The 10,759-nt window shown below is 47.0% G+C and overlaps 1 long non-coding RNA gene across 1 annotated transcript in view; it reads left to right on the plus strand.

Moving 5' to 3' along the window:
• The window catches only part of LOC107119325, a 20,980-nt gene that overhangs the window by 2,889 nt on the left and 7,332 nt on the right, over positions 1-10,759 (plus strand). The window contains exon 2 of the long non-coding RNA XR_001482794.1: positions 5,146-5,257. This is a non-coding gene — a long non-coding RNA (uncharacterized LOC107119325). The remainder of the gene's footprint in view (positions 1-5,145; positions 5,258-10,759) is intronic.

Raw genomic sequence — 10,759 nt, forward strand, 5'->3', positions numbered from 1 at the left:
GGCAAACTGTTCCACTGCTCAACCACTCTTACAGTTAGGAAGTTTCTCCTGATATTTAGCCGGTAATGACTCCCTTGTCATTTCCACCCATTAGCTCTAGTCTTGCAATCCGGAGCAAGAGAGAATAGATCTGCTCCATCTTCTACATGACAGCCCTTCAAATACTTGAAGACTGCAATCGTGTCCCCTCTAAGCCTTCTCTTTCCCAGGCTAAACAGACCCAACTCTTTCAGCCTTTCCTCATAAGTCTTGGATTCCAACCCTCTCGCCATCCCGGTTGCCCTCTTCTGGACACGCTCCATCTTGCCAACTCGGTTCTCCCGGATTAGAGTCCGCGCACGGAAATGGGCATCTTTAGCTGGCCCATTGGAAACCCTGATAGTTGTTATGATTGGACTAAATATACACGAGAAGAAACTGATAAGGAAATAATTAGAACTGAACTTTGGCACGAGACCTTTATTTATTTAAAACATTTATCCATGATATGGATATGTTCGCGGCTGGTGTTTTGTTTTTTTTAAGAGGCGCCAGAACTCTCAGGAGGGGAATGAAGTTCTCAATCTGTATACTGAAAACTCATGAACTTTAAAACATTTTAAAAAGGAATTTTGTCAAAGATGTTCCGGAACTCTGTTCCGGTGCATCCCTCCAGAAAAAAGCCCTGTTACGAATGTGTTTGGTAAACAATATAACTGACTATGCGATGTTACACTGAGGAATTACATCATGACTGTATTTTGGTTCGTCTAATAACAGCCTTTGGGCGAGAGCTGGAGAGGTCCCGGAATGACAGCTGATCTTTAAACTACACGCATCACATGTTTATTAAAAATATGTATTCCACTTCTCCTGGGGGAAATGGCTGCTTTGGAAAGCGGACTGCGGGCGTGCCCTGCCGACGTCCTTTCCCACCCTAAATCCCATTTTCCCAGACCCCACCCTCAAATCCCCAGGTATTTCTGAACCTAGAGTTGGCAACTGCAACCTACTAGCTCACCTATATTTATCAAGCTTTTACCTTCTCCTTCCTTAGGATGGCAAGTGAGGTTCTCCCGGCCTTCTTTGTAAAATCCTCACAACAGTCCTGTGAGGTAGGCTGAGGTGAGAGAAGGTGACTGGTCACCTAATGAGCTTTTGTGACTTGTGGGGGAGGGTGGGGGTTGGGCTTGAATCCAGGTCTCTGCGGCCTGGACCCTGTTGCCTTTTAGCCTAACCTACCTCAAAGGGCTGTTGTGAAACTCTTGTTGGTTTCTAAGGTGCCTAGTGGACTCAAGTGTAAGGCTGTGGTCACGCACACTAAACAATCCGCTTCCAGTCCACTTTCTGTGTACTTTCCAACTGGATTTTACTGTGTGAACTGGCAAAATCCAGTTGGAAAGGTGCATTGGACGTGGATTGTTTAGTGTGTGTGACCGCAGCCTAACCGTTTTGCCGCAGACCAACACAGCTACTGTCTGAAACTGCAAAGACAGAATGAAGGATGGGAGAATCAAGTACTCCCTTGGAGGAAGGGAGTGATGAAGCATGTGAGAGAGAATTTGACTGATGCTGCCCTTCCCTCTTACTGCCCCTTCTCGTTTTTTCCTTTCCCGCTGTCAAAATTAAAATTGCATGTGCCTTGGAGCGTGTCCCTCCGTGGTTTAATAAACCCCTTTAAAAGCCATTTATGTTGATGGTTTGCTATGAACGATAGCGAGGACCGTGTCTCACGATGCAAATCAGAGCTATTTACTAATCTTGCCGTAATTGGCATCAGTGCACAGCCCGGCTTTGTTTATTCTGCTCAGATGTATGAGCCTAAAGCTTTGTGAGTGACAAATTCGGTGGCGTATTTCCCCGAATGCCAAACGATAAACACCATTCTTCTGGTTGATGGACTGCAGAAGCAGCAGGGTGGCATTGGGTTCATTTTCCATGAGGCGGGTATGGAATTAGTAATGCTGTGACAAGCTACAGCTGCAGAAGGAGGGTGTTTCTAGGGCCTCACAGAGTACATTGCTTATTTCTGTCTGTGGGAGCAGCCCACATGTGTGAGAGGGAGGAGAAGCAAGAGGTGTGAGATTGCATTGTAAACCAGAATAATGTGGTATGAAATGATACCATTTTGACTGTGCACCTGTGAGTAATGCAGACCCGATCCAAAGTTGCGTGTATCACATGTGCCCGAATCGAAATTTGAGTCCGGTGGCGCCTTTAAGACCAACAAAGTTTTATTCAAGGTATGAGCTTTTGTGTGCACACACTCTTCCTCAGACACAATGAAGTGGAATTTACCAGTCCATACATATAAGAGTTGGACTATAAGGAAGGCTGAGCGCCGAAGAATAGATTCTTTTGAACTATGGTGCTGGAGAAGACTCTTGAAGAGTCCCTTGGACTGCAAGAAGATCAAATCCGTCAATCCTAAAAGAAATCAACCCTGACTGTTCCCTGGAAGGCCAGATAATGAAACTGAAGCTCAAATACTTTGGCCACCAAATGAGAAGGGAGCACTTCCTGGAGAAGAAGACCCTGATGCTGGGAAAGACTGAAGGTCAAAGACGGGGACGGCAAAGGATGAGATGGTTGGACAGTGTCATCGATGCAACGAACATGAAATTGAGTGAACTTCAGAGGACAACAGAAGACAGGAGGGCCTGGCGTGACCTGGTCCATGGGGTCGCGAAGAGTCGGACTCGCCTGGTGTGCACATGAAAGCTCATACCTTGAACTTTAAGACCAACTTTTGTTGGTCTTAAAGTTGCCACTGGACTCGAACTTCGTCCTGCTGCTTCAGACCAACACAGCGACCCCACCTAAATGTGCCTGAAAGCACATTCAATGTCTGACCAAGTGCCAGGCTTGCACAAATGCTGGTACACTGCGTTCAATCTTTTGGCGATGCCAGGGCTTGTGGGAGTCTTGGAAGAGGCTCGCGATCGAGGGAGGAAGAAGAGCAGAGTTCATATGCACTGGACCACCCCCGATCCATCCCAAACGGTGGCAGTGCATCATCTTTGAATTCTCTCTCCCCCTCATCGGTCCCCTCTTCTTATCTTGCATTCTCATCTTTTAAAAAAAATATTCAAGTCAAGTCAGCCTTTATTGGCATAAATTATCAGAACCATTTATACATTTTAAAACCAGTAGACCAACACAGCTACCCACCTGGATGTGCCTGAAAGCACATTCAGTGTCTGACCAAGTGCCAGGCCTGCACAAATGCTGGTACAGCGGGTTTAATCTTTCGGAGATGCCAGGGCTTGTGGGAGTCTTGGAAGAGGCTCGCGATCGAGGGAGGAAGAAAAGCAGAGTTCATATGCACTGGACCACCCCCGATCCATCCCAAACGGTGGCAGTGCATCAAGGAGAACATGAGTGATAGATTACATGCATTTCTTTCTGCATGGGCAGATTAAAAAATATATATATTAAGGAAGTAGCGGTGCTTAGATTGCTGCCAGTAAAATCCGTTTTAGTCCATCTCGCGCCAATTTTGATTTACCGCCCACCAGGTAAAAGCTTGTTTGACTGTCGTGCTGCACTGTGGATGTAGAAAACACTTTCCCTATGAAGACAGGTTAAAGGGCTTGGGGCTCTTTAGCTTGGAGAAACGACGGCTGAGGGGTGACATGATCGAGGTTTACAAGATGATGCATGGGATAGAGCAGGTCGAGAAAGAAGTACTTTTCTCCCTTTCTCACAATGCAAGAAATCATGGGGAACTCCATGAAATTGCTGAGCGGTTGGGGTAGAATGGAGAAAAGGAAGTCCTTCTTCACTCAAAGAGTGATTAACACATGGAATGCACTGCCACAGGAGGTGGTAGCAGCCACAAGCTTGGACAGCTTCAAGAGGGAACTGGGTAAACATATGGAGCAGAGGTCCATCAGTGGCTATTAGACACAAGGTATAGATAGGAGCTCTCGGTCTGGGGCAAGGGATGCTCTGTATTCTTGGTGCTTGGGGAGGCAACAGTGGGAGGGCTTCTATTGTCCTGGCCCCACTGCTGGACCTCCCAATGGCCCCTGGTATTTTTGGCCACTATGTGACAGAGTGTTGGCCTAGATGAGCCATTGGCCTGATTCAACATTGGCTTCTCTTATGTTCTTAATATGGAGCAGAGGTCCATCAGTGGCTATTAGCCACAAGGTATAGATAGGAGCTCTCAGTCTGGGGCAAGGGATGCTCTGTCTTCTTGGTGCTTGGGGAGGGCAACAGTGGGAAGGCTTCTAGTGTCCTGGCCCCACTGCTGGACCTCCTGATGGCACCTGGTATTTTTGGCCACTGTGTGACACAGAGTGTTGGCCTAGATGGGCCATTGGCCTGATCCAACATTGGCTTCTCTTATGTTCTTAATATGGAGCAGAGGTCCATCAGTGGCTATTAGGCACAAGGTATAGATAGGAGCTCTCGGTCTGGGGCAAGGGATGCTCTGTATTCTTGGTGCTTGGGGGGGTCAACAATGGGAGGGCTTCTAATGTCCTGGCCCCACTGCTGGACCTCCTGATGGCACCTGGTCTTTTTGGCCACTGTATGACAGAGTGTTGGCCTAGATGAGCCATTGGCCTGATCCAAATTGGCTTCTCTTATGTTCTTAATATGGAGCAGAGGCCCCTCAGTGGCTATTAGCCACAAGGTATAGACAGGAGCTCTCAGTCTGGGGCAAGGGGTGCTCTGTCTTCTTGGTGCTTGTGGGGGGGGGCACCAGTGGGAGGGCTCCTAGTGTCCTGGCCCCACTGCTGGACTTCCTGATGGCCCCTGGTATTTTTGGCCACTGTGTGACAGAGTGTTGGCCTTGATGGGCCACTGGCCTAATCCAACACTGGCTTCTCTTATGTTCTCTTATGTTCTTAAGGGAAGCAGATCATAAGACTCGATGAATAGGGAGTGGGGAGGCCTGCAGCTCGTTTGCAGTGCTCCAAATATACAGGGGAACTGGTCTGCATTATTCTAGCACTTTCGTAGGAACATTTGGGGAAATATCCGTCTCTGATAGGAACATTGAAATGGAAGGTTGTTTTTAGAGATGCAGTTTTCTTTTTGTGAACGTTAGCATTCAGGTGTGTTAGTCTACCTGGAGAATGAAGGTGATGCGGTGGTGATGACCCTCTGTCTGTAAAAAAAATAATTAAAATAAAACGTTTGCTTTGTTTCCGAAAGATTTCACCGAGATGATGAGGGCCCTGGGGTATCCCCGGCTCATCTCCATGGAGAATTTCCGCACTCCGAACTTCATGCTGGTTTCCGAGATCCTCCTCTGGCTGGTGAAAAGGTTGGTCCTTTGTGTGTGATTCATTGGGCTTATTTATAGGCCGCCTTTCTCCCTGACACTCGAGGCAGAGCACAGAGTTCCGAGTGAGAGAGTGAGCATCAGAGCAGCTGTGATGGGGGCATGTGTCAAAGGCTTGACACTTTGGAAAAGGACTCGCTTAAACCCGAACTGTCGAAGCCGAAACAGTCTGGAAGCCAAAACATTCCGGAAGAGTTCTGCTGGCAGTAACACTGATTCAGCATTTCTAAAATATCAGTGAAGAGTCTTTTCCCCCCCGTTGGCAGGGGTCATTTCCTGCAGGAGCGCACAGGAGCGGAGCTCCGGCAGTAAGGGGGCGGGCACATACAACAGGCCCCACCCCCTGCTCCCAGCAGCCCTCAGTCAGAGCAAGAAGCAGCCAGGTAAGTTGCAGAGCTCCCCCCCAGTCCAAAACAGTCCAGTGGCACCTTTAAGACCAAGTCTTATTCAGGTACAAGCTCTTCCTCCTCTGCGAGGACAGATCTGCGCGTTCCCCCCCCCCCAATAGCTACCAATCCAAAACAGCCCAGTGGCACCTTTAAGACCTAGTTTTATTCAAGTACAAGCTCTCCCTCCTCTGCGAGGACAGATCTGCACATTCCAACCCCCCCCCCCAATAGCTAGCAATCCAAAACAGACTCCAGTGGAGCCTGAGCGGTGGGTGTTGCCTTCTGACACACTTCCAGTGATGTCAGAGGTGTGTGGCATATGCAAAGAAGTTATGCTAATGAGTTATGCTAATGAGCTCCTGCACCTCTTTTTCTACTGCCCGTTGGTATTTGCTCATCTTGAAGCCAGGGTCTTTCCTAAGGGAAAACGAGAACTGAGCCGTGAGTGGGATTCTCACTTGCGTGTATAAGCGCCTTCCGTCACAGCATACTTCTGCTTCTGTCGATGTGTAGGTGCTCGGTTGCTCAGAGCTGCCCTCCTTCAGCTCGAGAAGTGGTGACTTACGTGGAAGGGTGGTGGTGGTGGGGAGAATCCTCCGCACTGGGAATTGAGCAGCACTAATGCAGAAGAAGAGAAGTACCTTAAGCACACGCAGAGTTCTGCTCCCTATGGCTCACTTGAGCAAAGACGAATCGAGAGATTTCCGGCTTCTGCTAGGCTACAAGCAACTGCGCTGAAGAAACTGAGGCTGCCGGGTAAAGTGTTTCCCCCCTCAAGGTAGACGGATCCTTGGTTCGAGAGAGACAGAATATCCTTTTATGGTGGTAGTAGAAGAAGAGATTGGATTTATACCCCGCCCTTCACTTGGCGTCTCAGAGCAGTTTACAGTCTCCTTCCCCTCCCCACAACAGACACCCTGTGAGGTAGGTGGGGCTGAGAGAGCTCTTTCGAGGACTGCCCTTGAGAGAACAGCTCTGAGAGAAGTTGTGAGGGACCCAGGGTCACGCCAGCGGCTGCATGTGGAGGAGTGGGGAATCGAACCCGGTTCTCCCAGATTAGAGTCCGCGCTCTTAACCACTACTCCAAACTGGAAGGGACTTCTCTGGTAACTTCACAGTGCAGTCTTCAGTATAAAGGTAAAGGTTCCCTTGCTGGAAAGCCAGTCGAGTCCGACTCTAGGGTTGCGGTGCTCATCTCCGTTTCAAAGCCGAAGAGCCAGCGCTGTCCGAAGACATTTCCGTGGTCATGTGGCCGGTATGACTAAACACCGAGGCGCACGGAACGCTGTTCCCTTCCCACCGAAGTGGTACCTATTTATCTACTTGCAATGTCTTGCTTTCGAACTGCTAGGTTGGCAGGAGCTGGAACTAGAGATGGGAGCTCACTCCGTCATTCGGCAACTCGGGTTGCCATTCACTTCCTTGGACTTGGAATAGTGTCACTCTGCGTAGGATGGCACCAAAATTCAAACAAGTCTAGGCACACATAAGTAACAATTCCCTGTTTGTATGTGAACCCTGGTCTGTTTGCACCCTGCCCTCTCTCCATATTCCAAAGGGACATCTCTGTCGCATTACGATTTCTGTGGCTGGGCAGCCTGAAGCAGCAGTGTTATTCAACAAACAAACGGTCGCCTGTGAACTGAGATGGTGCAGCAGACCGCAGTTAGTCGTAGCGACGGCTGAGCAGCCAGTGACAGAATTCCTGGTTTGATGCGGATTCTTTCCCCACCCCAGTTTGTTGGACTGCCCGCACTCAGATTTGCAGCTGATCTGACATTGACTTCCGGTTTGTGGCGCGACGCTGCGGGGTTGAGCGGTGAGTTCTCCCGCCCAACGCCGAGTTCCACGGTGATTCTGGGGAGCTAGAGGGGGTCGACCCCCTGCTCCTGTGTGTCCCCCGAAGAGGGACTCACGAGAGGGAGGACATGGTCGGGCGGTTCCAGGCGGCGGCGTGGGACCGAACTGTATCAACCTCCATTATCCAGACCCGTGGCTGTGCTCCGTTTGGAGCGAAGTCGGAGCCGCCAGTGCAAGATCCTGAAAATTGACGCTACTTCAAATTTTATGGTTGGCTCAGTCTAACTATTTCTAATTACTCCCTTGGAGGCCCTCTGATAAGAAAAAGTTACCTTTGACTCGGTAGTGAGCCGAAGACGCGGAGGACGGAGCTGAAGCGGCTGGGCGCGGTTTCGCGTTGAGGCTACCGTGCTGACGGACGTGAAGGACATAGAAACCGTAATTATACTAAGAGTTGAGAAGACCAAACTCTCTCACAGGCTAGACAAAGACATTCGCGTCCGTTAAAGGAGGAGACCTATCTGGCCAGTTCTTTGAGGTGCCACAGGAGAGCCAGAGGGCTGAAGACCCATTATAGACTGCTGATTAACTGGTACTATCTGTTATAGTTTTTTTTGCCTTTGAACTTGGCTGTGTGGTATTTTGACGGAAACTAACCGGGCGCCGGGTGGATGGTGAGCCTGGACTTTGGCTTTTGATCCTAGGACAGACTGATTATTGACTATTGAAGCCGAGATTGATTTCCTGATAAACTTAAGGAGCTGATTTCCACTCCCCCAATATTGGCCTAATACACTCAGCGATTGCTGTTGTCGATCTTCTGGGGAACTACCACAAGGGGGAGTTGTGACCATTGGTGATTATTGGTGACTCAATCAGGACTAAGACGTTCTCTTTGCCTTCCTTTCTGCCCTTTCAAGCTTTCTTTTTGCCTCTATTTGCTATTCCAATTCTGTAAAGTGTTTGAAATATCCTGAAATATTGGAAACAATTTATTGCTGCTGATGGGGTGGTGGGCAGGAGGAACAATAGGAGGGGTGTAAGCCACAAAACTTTAATGTCAAGTAACCCTATTGTGATTGTAGAGTGATTGTAGAGTGATTCAGTTGAGTACAACTTGTTATTGCCTATTTAGGACAGGGTCTACCCATTTAGCAGTGGGTGGTGAGTGAGATAAAATCAATTTAACAATGGCAAGTGGAACAAGAAGACCCTCTTTCTCTGGACAGCCAGGGCAGGCAGGAATGATACAGATAAACACCAAAGACCTGAATACGCTGATACAAGAGGCAGTAAAAGCAGCAGTAAACCAAGCTGTTGAAGGGGCAATGGCCGCAGCTTTACCAGAGGCACTAGGCTCAGCACTTGACTCTGCGCTGCACCCAGCGGTAGGAAAAGCACTGGAGCCGATGCAAACTAAAATTGACTGCCTAATACAACAGGTCAGCGGTCAGTTAGAGGAAACAAGAAAATTGGCTCTAGGTAACAAACAGAGGGTTGAATCACTGACCAACACGGTAACAACGATAAATAATGTGACCGAAGACAACAACGTAAAAATAAAAGCTTTGGAAGAAACGGTATCCAAATTAGAATTAGAGAACGCAGCTTACCTCTTAAGGTTTCAAAATATACCTGAGGAGGATGGAGAGGATATTAAGAATAAGATGACACAACTCATAGTGGATTTTTTGGAAGAGAAAGAGACAACCCGAATAAATGATGATATTGAATTAGCGTATCGTATGAATTCAGCTTTTGCAAAAAGAAACAAACTCGCCAGGGAGGTCCACGTGAAGTTTGCTAGAAAACGTCTACGAGAACTAATCTTGGAAAAAGCGTCACATAAACCTCTTACCTACCAAGATAAGGAAATAAAGATACTGAGAGATATCCCCTGGAGAATTAGAGAAAAAAGGAAAATCTACTCCAAATTAACAACAGGCCTGAATCGAAAAAAGATCAGATTTAAATGGCTGACACCAGAGGGGGTCCTTTTTAATCTTAACTCAAGATGGTATAAAATAAATTCGATTGACAAAATGGAAAATTTCATAAAAAAGAATGGACAGGAACTGGACATACAAACATTAGACAGTAGTGACTCGGAAGAGGAAGAAGAGGAAGAAGAGGAAGAGGAGAGGGAGGAATCGGAAGATGGAGCTGAAGAACAAATAACGACAACCAAAAAGAAGAGAAGTGGAAGGTCCCAGAGAAAAGATACGATCCCTCTCCAAGTTCGTACCAGACGACATGATAGAGATGACAAATCAAACAAACAAGATGGACAACAAAAGGAATATGCAAACTAAACTAATATCAATTAACATTAACGGCCTCAATGGACCCCAGAAAAGGAAAAGGACTTTCCATCAGCTGCTTAAGATTAGCCCACATATAGTTTGTATGCAAGAGACGCATATAAAAAGGAAACATCAAAAGTATCTAGAAAACAAAAAATTAGGAGAGATGTTTGCATCATCCGATAGGAGCAAGAAAAAGAAAGGGGTGGTAACATACGTTAGATCAGTTTTTGCTCCAGAATTAGTTTACGATTCCCAGGATGGCAGAACTCTGATTGTAAAATTTTTTAAAGACAATAAAACATTGCTGATTGTGAATATATATGCCCCCAGTTGCGGCCGAGAAATTTTTTTTCGGCGGCTCAGAGACTTACTGGTGAAACAAGAATATGATGACATCTGCGTGGTGGGGGATTTTAATGCCGTATTCGACAGAATACTAGACAGGAAAAATCAAACAGCTAGGACGAAAAGAGGTAGCGAGTTACCTCTATCATTCTTAAAATTAGCCGATGAAATAAACCTGGTGGATACATGGAGGGTCTGTAATCCTAAAAAATCAGATTACACCTTTTACTCTGACCGACACAGATCATGGTCCCGTATTGACATGATCTGGTCAAATATGGGGCTGTTACACAATCTCAAAGAGGTGGAGATTTTACCCCTGACATATGCGGACCACAATCCGATTTTGCTAACATTACTAGACACCCCCAAAACGACTCGATGGAGACTGAACACATTTATGTTAATGAATGAACAATTGATTAAAAACACCAAAAATGAGATAAAAGAATTCCTTGAATTTAACATCAGACCCGAAACACAATTAATAACGGTGTGGGATGCCCTAAAAGCATTTGTAAGAGGGATTTTTATCCGCGAAACAATAAGGAAAAAGAGAAGGGACAGTCAAAAATTAAAGCATCTGAAAGCAAAAATTCAAGAGCAAGAAGGCAATTTAAAACTTAATCCAAGCTTTAAACATA

The sequence above is a fragment of the Gekko japonicus genome, unplaced genomic scaffold, assembly GCF_001447785.1.
Source record: "Gekko japonicus isolate JY-2015 unplaced genomic scaffold, Gekko_japonicus_V1.1 scaffold4864, whole genome shotgun sequence".
In the NCBI taxonomy this organism is placed as follows: Eukaryota; Metazoa; Chordata; class Lepidosauria; order Squamata; family Gekkonidae; genus Gekko; species Gekko japonicus.